The following is a 7,439-nucleotide window of genomic DNA, read 5'->3' on the forward strand; positions in this document are numbered from 1 at the left end:
TGCAAGTGTTTCATGAATATTTGCATTTATAGTAATAAACCTACTCTTTGGTTCTTTCGGTAAAGTCGCGTATAAAGATAAAATAATAAATAATAATAGCATACCGAAATAATAGCATACCGAAAGAACCAAAGAGTAATTCCTGCAGTCACGAAAGCTCCAAATTAAGAGTAATAAACCTATTGTGTGAATGCCACGTGCTCAGAATAAATTGCACTACAAGGACGAAACCTAAAAAATGTTAACTACAATTGAGGCAAATAATTGGTTCTTGAATCGTGGCAATTCATTTTCCAGGCGGGGTGGATCATTATACATGCCTACTATGATTCTTTGGTTCTTTCTGTAAAGTTACGTAGATAATAAAATTAAAATAAACTCGTGAAAAAAGGGTCCCTTTACCCCCCCCTTCTCTGCCTGACGACCGCTTTTGTTGCGATCGAAACGTCGTGAGTTTTTTATTAGTTTTATTATCTTATTTTACATCTACGTAACTTTACCGAAAGATACAAAGAATGAATTCCTGCAGTCACGAAAGCTTTAAGTCAAAATGTATGCCTACTACTTTTCACACTTGTATTCAATCTAACCTAATCGCGCATCGCCCGTGTTGACCGAGCACCTGAAAATAATTCTTACACTGCTGCAGATGAAGTCATCTTCTCAACCTGCAGCATGCATAGTTACTGTGTAATACTGTGGCAAACTTTACAATGATTCCGCATTTGACAATCCGTAGCTGATGTGCATTATTTTATATGGCAACACTGCCTTTTTAAATCGATATCGATATACACGTTATGCTTTCTGGAAACATTTATTTTACACATGCTTCATAAGTGTCTCAACCACAATTTGTATTGTCATTTTTAAAATCCATTTATTTCCTTCAGGTGTTTTCCCATTCAGCCAATGTGGAATGTAGTTGGCAGTGGGGTTCGCGTGTTCATGATGCTCGTCATAAACAACACGAAGCATATGCCATGAATGTGCCTCACGCAAAGGCTTTAATTCTGCTGTGGCCCAGAGGAGAGCCATACACAGCTGTTCATACCATTTAATCTTTATATCGATGGCACAAGTTGTGACCAGACCTCACCTTGGAAGAATTAATGTTTTAAAAAACTTCTATATAAATAACGCTGCCTTAAAATGAGCAATGTAGAATGGGCAATATTTCAAGCATTGACCCTCCATAGCTTTGAGATCGGACGTCACAAGGTTGCTGGCATTCCACGTCTAAGTGCGGTAACGGGGTCTTCATGTCGACATTTAACTAAATGAAATCAAGTCCATGACAAAACAATGGGGCGACCACGTGACCTCGTACACGTAAACCATGGGCACTTTTGCGAGTTCCTCGCAATCGCGGCGATGACCTAAACGGCATCTCGTGAAGGATAAATATTGAACTGCACCATGGAAATGTGGAGGAGCTGTGCATCTCTCGCTCGTCGCCACCAGGGGGTACGATTGCCCAGTAAGTCTGCAAAAAAAATCCACATTCCTCAATAAACACTGGTCTTAAAATAAAAGTATATAATGGTTGACGTTTTGGGGCAATAACACTTCTTCATAGCACACATACAGTATATATATACCAGAGAGTTAAATCAGCTTCTTGGTTCTTTCGGTAAAGTCACGTAGAAGGGAAGTAATAAAATAATAAAAATAAAACATAATAAATATTTTATTATGCTTTATTTTTATTATTATTAAAACATAATAAATATTTTATTATGCTTTATTTTTATTATGTTTTATTTTTATTATTTTATTACTTCCCTTCTACGTGACTTTACCGAAAGAACCAAGAAGATGAATCCCTGCAGTCACGAAAGCTTTAAATCGAGAGTTAAATCAGGTTAGGAAAACTGCAACTTAACACCATCGGGTTTTCTGATGGCCCGGCCTGTAAATCAGTTTCCTGCTGCCATGCCTTGGCATGTGTTTACCTTATTCAACAAGTAAACAATTTGGCGATTCGGTACTGCGTTGGCAGTGGTGCACAAGCACAATTAACAAACGCGGCTCCAGCGTATTTTTAAATCCTTTATATTAAGTTCACTTGCTTGCTTGCGCGCTTACGACCGTGCAAATCTTTCGGTCGTTTTTTAACCCACTTCCCGTGATCCAATCGAGCTGACATTTTGCACACAGACTCGTTGTGCGTGACAATTTATTTTCGTGAAATTTTTTGTTCCACTTTTTAGGAAAAAAAAAATTATATTTAATTACCAATTGCTTAATGGTGGCAGACAATCATCTGACCCATAGGTGGCAGCCATCTCAAGCCAGAGGACGAGAGGACTCTAGCCGCCAGTTTCAAAGACCAATGTGGGCTGGGTTGTGGCCCATTGAACACGCATATAAAGGATTTATAGTGAAAAACTTTGTTTTTACGGGTTAATTTTTTTTCCTTTTAAAGCAATATCCTCAACATGTCCTTGAGCTTGTGACACGTGTGTGTCCCATGCCTGGTGTGCTCATCCAATGCATGTACTATTTGTATATATCACTTTCCCAAGAGATATTGATATGAAGTCAATTATAGGTTTTTGTGCATGCTATTAAGTCTTGTAAATTGCAAACACGTAAAAATGTTTAAAGATTTCATAGCTAATGAATACTACTTCAGATATACAATATTAATCTGCAGCAGTACAGATAATATTTGGATGGTAACATCAAAACATCAGTTGCACTTTCTCAATGTTTACCATGAGCAGCATGGGCAGTGTTATCCTGGGAGTAAAGTTCATGGTTTTTTTGCTGGCGTAAACCACGTTAATTTATTTTTACCATTTCAGACTGATGACATTCAAAACTCCGTACCTATAAATAAACACAAATTGCCTGCATTATTGGTTTTCTTTGTCATTTCAGCATGTGCAATTTTACACCAATACGTAAAAAAAAATCCAAAGATTAAAAATGACAGATTATGTATGATGCGTACAATTTGGTGGTAGGGTTGCCACCTTTGAGATGCAAAATAAATGGGACACGTGGAAATACAAATATCAATACTGGAAGAGGAGGAAACTACATGTAACTGACGAACAAGTATAACCCGTAAAAACAAAGTTTTTCACTATAAATCCTTTATATGCGTGGCGGCTAGAGTCCTCTCGTCCTCTGGCTTGAGATGGCTGCCACCTATGGGTCAGATGATTGCATGTCAGCATTAAGCAATTCGTAATTAAATATAATATTTTTGTCCTAAAAAGTGTAAAATTTTGGAAAAAAATTTTCACGAACATTCATTGTCACGCACAATGAGTCTGTGTGGAAAATGTCAGCTCGATTGGATCACGGGAAGTGGGTTAAAAAACGACCGAAAGATTTGCACGGTCCTAAGCAAGCAATCAAGTGAACTTAATGTAAAGGATTTTTTTTAAAATTAACCCGTAAAAACAAAGTTTTTCACTATAAATCCTTTATATGCGTGGCATCGGTTTTGACCCGTTTTACCACTTTCAAGAACCTGGCGGCTTCAATTTAACTGCTCTATAAATAGTCTCCATTGTACAGCGTGGGGGCAGGGATTTCATGCCATGTGGTTAGTCAACATTTGCGTCATCATGAAACGGGCGGCTAGAGTTCTCTTGTCCTCTGGCTTGAGATGGCTGCCACCTATGGGTCAGATGATTGTCTGCCACCATTAAGTAATTGGTAATTAAATATTTAATTTAATTTCCCTAAACAGTGTAAAATTTTGGAAAAAAATTTCACGAAAATTAATTGTCACGCACAACGAGTCTGTGTGCAAAATGTCAGCTCGATTGGATCACGGGAAGTGGGTTAAAAAACGACCGAAAGATTTGCACGGTCCTAAGCAAGCAATCAAGTGAACTTAATGTAAAGGATTTTTTTTTAAATTAACCCGTAAAACAAAGTTTTTCACTATAAATCCTTTATATGCGTGGCATCGGTTTTGACCCGTTTTACCACTTTCAAGAACCTGGCGGCTTCAATTTAACTGCTCTATAAATAGTCTCCATTGTACAGCGTGGGGGCAGGGATTTCATGCCATGTGGTTAGTCAACATTTGCGTCATCATGAAACGGGCGGCTAGAGTTCTCTTGTCCTCTGGCTTGAGATGGCTGCCACCTATGGGTCAGATGATTGTCTGCCACCATTAAGCAATTGGTAATTAAATATTTAATTTAATTTCCCTAAACAGTGTAAAATTTTGGAAAAAATTTTCACGAAAATTAATTGTCACGCACAACGAGTCTGTGTGCAAAATGTCAGCTCGATTGGATCACGGGAAGTGGGTTAAAAAACGACCGAAAGATTTGCACGGTCGTAAGCAAGCGAGCAAGCACGCAAGCACGCAAGCAAGTTAACTTAATATAAGGGATTTAAAAAGGGGCTGTTGACCTTTAATGTTCTGGGAAAACTTCCAATAATTTCCCGGGACAGTTCTGGGAAACCAAGAGAGGTGACAACACGAGGTGGTAGTAATGGTTTGCGTCTGCTTCTCTCCCCATTACACGATATTAAAAATCAAATGTGGCATGAGCAGCAGACACAATTGGGCCATAGTGGCAGGAAGGGAGTGTAGATGGCAGCCAGTCTGCAATCCCCAAATTGAATGTGCCACGCACCTAATAAGATGAGTTTCTTGTGCAGTGGTTCCTCGTGTTTGCTGGGTTAGATCGCAAATGAGAGTTTGCAAAACTCCCTGAATGCCGTTATTCAGAGTGCTGGCTCTTCCTTTGTCTTCATCATGATATGATACCGATAGCTCAATTGTTTACATATGCGGGGATGTAAACAGTGTCTAATTCTGGTGACATCTCACAAAGTTGGGACAATCTCATCACAGTACATTAAACATCTTCTTACAATGTGTCCTGTAAAAAATAAGCAACCACACAATGCCCTTTGTTTATTCAGGAAATCCTCACTTAGTCGGATAACTTTTTTTTGGGTCAGGAATGTTTGCCAACTGAATGTTTGCCAATTCCATTAATGAGTGTTTGGCATGGACATAATACGAAAAAGCCTTGCACCGATGCATTCAATTCACTTGCCGTACCGACATCTTCCGAATCACCACCCCTCGCTTCGAGAGTGCTGGATTTCAGACACGCACCACTGCGCCTGGTTAAAATGTATGAATGCACTTGTACAGTTTTGTATCTAGGGAGGAGAGAGGAGATGTTATCCCTTGCACTGCCTGCACACTCACGGTACAGTGTGCGTCTCGTGTTTTGTGCGCTAGAGGTCTAACAAGACCGTCCCCTTAAGCGCGCACTTACATTTCCCACCGTTCTGTCCAGGACCTGGAATGGGTGCGGCCAATGACTTCACTTTTCCATTTTCAGATTTCATAAGAGCTGTGGAATGTTTATTTTTAAGTTACAGTCGGTATCGGGAGACGACACGGCATGCTTTTTGTCCGTGTTTCATTGGCTTCGTGTTAGAATATTTAGTTTTTCAATCAAGTCGCATCTGTGGCACCTTATGGGTTTGTTTCCACTTGCATGATTGGAATAGGTCGTGCAAAGATGAGAATGTGTTTTCCAAGCAGCAGATGCTTGCATTGCACCCACGATGCATGACGGTAGCACTGAGGCTGCGATGGCATTGCAGCAGTCAATTCTTGAATCTATCTGGAGCTTTGGGTGTTACTCCCTCATGTGTCTGGGTTTTCTCCAGTTACCTCCAAAGTTCAAAGACACTCATCAACGGAATTGACCAAACGTCTCAATGCAGGACCCTCCTGAAAAGAAAAGTATTGAGGCTCATTGACGCTTGAGTGGGTAAATATGGGGCATTGTGATGATTACATTTTGACGTTGGTTCGATCCCGACGTCTGTATTTGGGGTTTGCATGTCTCTCCCTCTCTCTCTCCGTGGTCACGTGGATTTTTCCATGGGTCATTTGGTTTTTTCCCCTCCACATTTAGGAATCAACACGCGTTTAGAGTATTTGGCTTGCCGCTATACATTTGCACGTGATAAGCCACTTCGTTGAACTATCACTTGTGGCCAGGTCGCTTCTGGAAGATTTAGTTTAAAAGCTTTGGTTGATAATTACATGGCACGATCCCAAGCGGTGGTGGCGACGGCTTGAGTGGGCCCTTTATCCAGCAGTGTATTGACCGTGGCTGCTGATGAAAACGATGTTGGATCGCACCAGCTGTGAGGCAAAGGGACTTGCTTGGCTGTTGTTGGCATTGATGTGGAAGGGGGGCAATGTGTGTGTTTGTGTGTGTGGGGGGGGGGTTACCAGGGGTTTTTCAGTTGACAAAAAACCGGATGAAACTATGGCCAGTTCGACTATAATTGCGTGCCATGGAAATGAGTAATTCACATTCTTGCTCCCAGTGTGTTATTACTACCGTGCAATGCTGCGCTTCCTGGCGACAACTTTGTGAAGAAGTTAGCTTCGTACAGTACAGGGTGGTCCAGATGTCATGTGACACTCCCCCCCCCCCCACTTAATTGTCTAAAACTTTTTTTTAATTGGGGGCCACAAGACATCTGGAGCACGCTGTGCTGTGCTTGGTTTCTACAGCCAACTTTGTGCAGTTGCAAGTTCTGCTGTGCAGCGGCGCCATATCCCAAAACATCGACATGGTTTTTTCTTTAAGGGTCGTCTTATTGACGAGCTCGTTGCTTTTGGGTGCAGTATTATTATGATAACAAGGCCCTTGTTATCATAATAATGTTGACTCATGGAGTCAACATTGGGGTGGGGACCACATCTTCCAGGGGGTCTGGGAGTCCCCCCCCCCAGAAAAAAAAATCTAAATTTGAAAACGAATTTCCTGCCTAAAATATTAAAAAATCACGAACACACGGGATGGACTTTTCATTCATTTTTTACAATAATGTCTAATAGTGTATTGTATAACATTGCTCTGTTTTTTTCTTTTTTACCTTTTCTTGTTTCATTGTATGTAATGGCAGAGTTTATGGATTAATAATGTACAACCATAACCACAATCATATGAACATAAATCTATTTTATAGCAATATATTGGGGGGGGGGGGGACATTTTGAGCATATTTGAATATTGGGGGGGGGGGGGGGATGTGTGTCCCCCAGTATATATTATAATTATGGCCTTGCAGTAAAACCTCGTTCTTTCGGTATTTGATCAATCGTAATTGGGGATAATTCGGCACGGCTGCGCTTTCGGCATATATTTCAGTATATTCGTAATTCGCCATCAGCCGAATTGCCGTACCAAATAGCCCGATTCGGAATGCACGTGGGAGCGACGCCGCGCGCCACGTTCTAGCAGCAGTGAAGCCTCCAGTGCAGTGCCTTCAATCTCTGCATATTCTTCCACAGACACCTCTGTCAGCAGTGAAGTACCAACATCAGCTGATGTCGTCTGACAGCGAGTAATGTGGTGTAAAAGTGTAAAATAATCTAGTCTTCGAGCAAAACATTAATTGTTAAGTGAAAAGTGTAA

This window comes from Lampetra planeri, chromosome 17, assembly GCF_965212315.1.
Source record: "Lampetra planeri chromosome 17, kcLamPlan1.2.h2, whole genome shotgun sequence".
Lineage (NCBI taxonomy): Eukaryota > Metazoa > Chordata > Hyperoartia > Petromyzontiformes > Petromyzontidae > Lampetra > Lampetra planeri.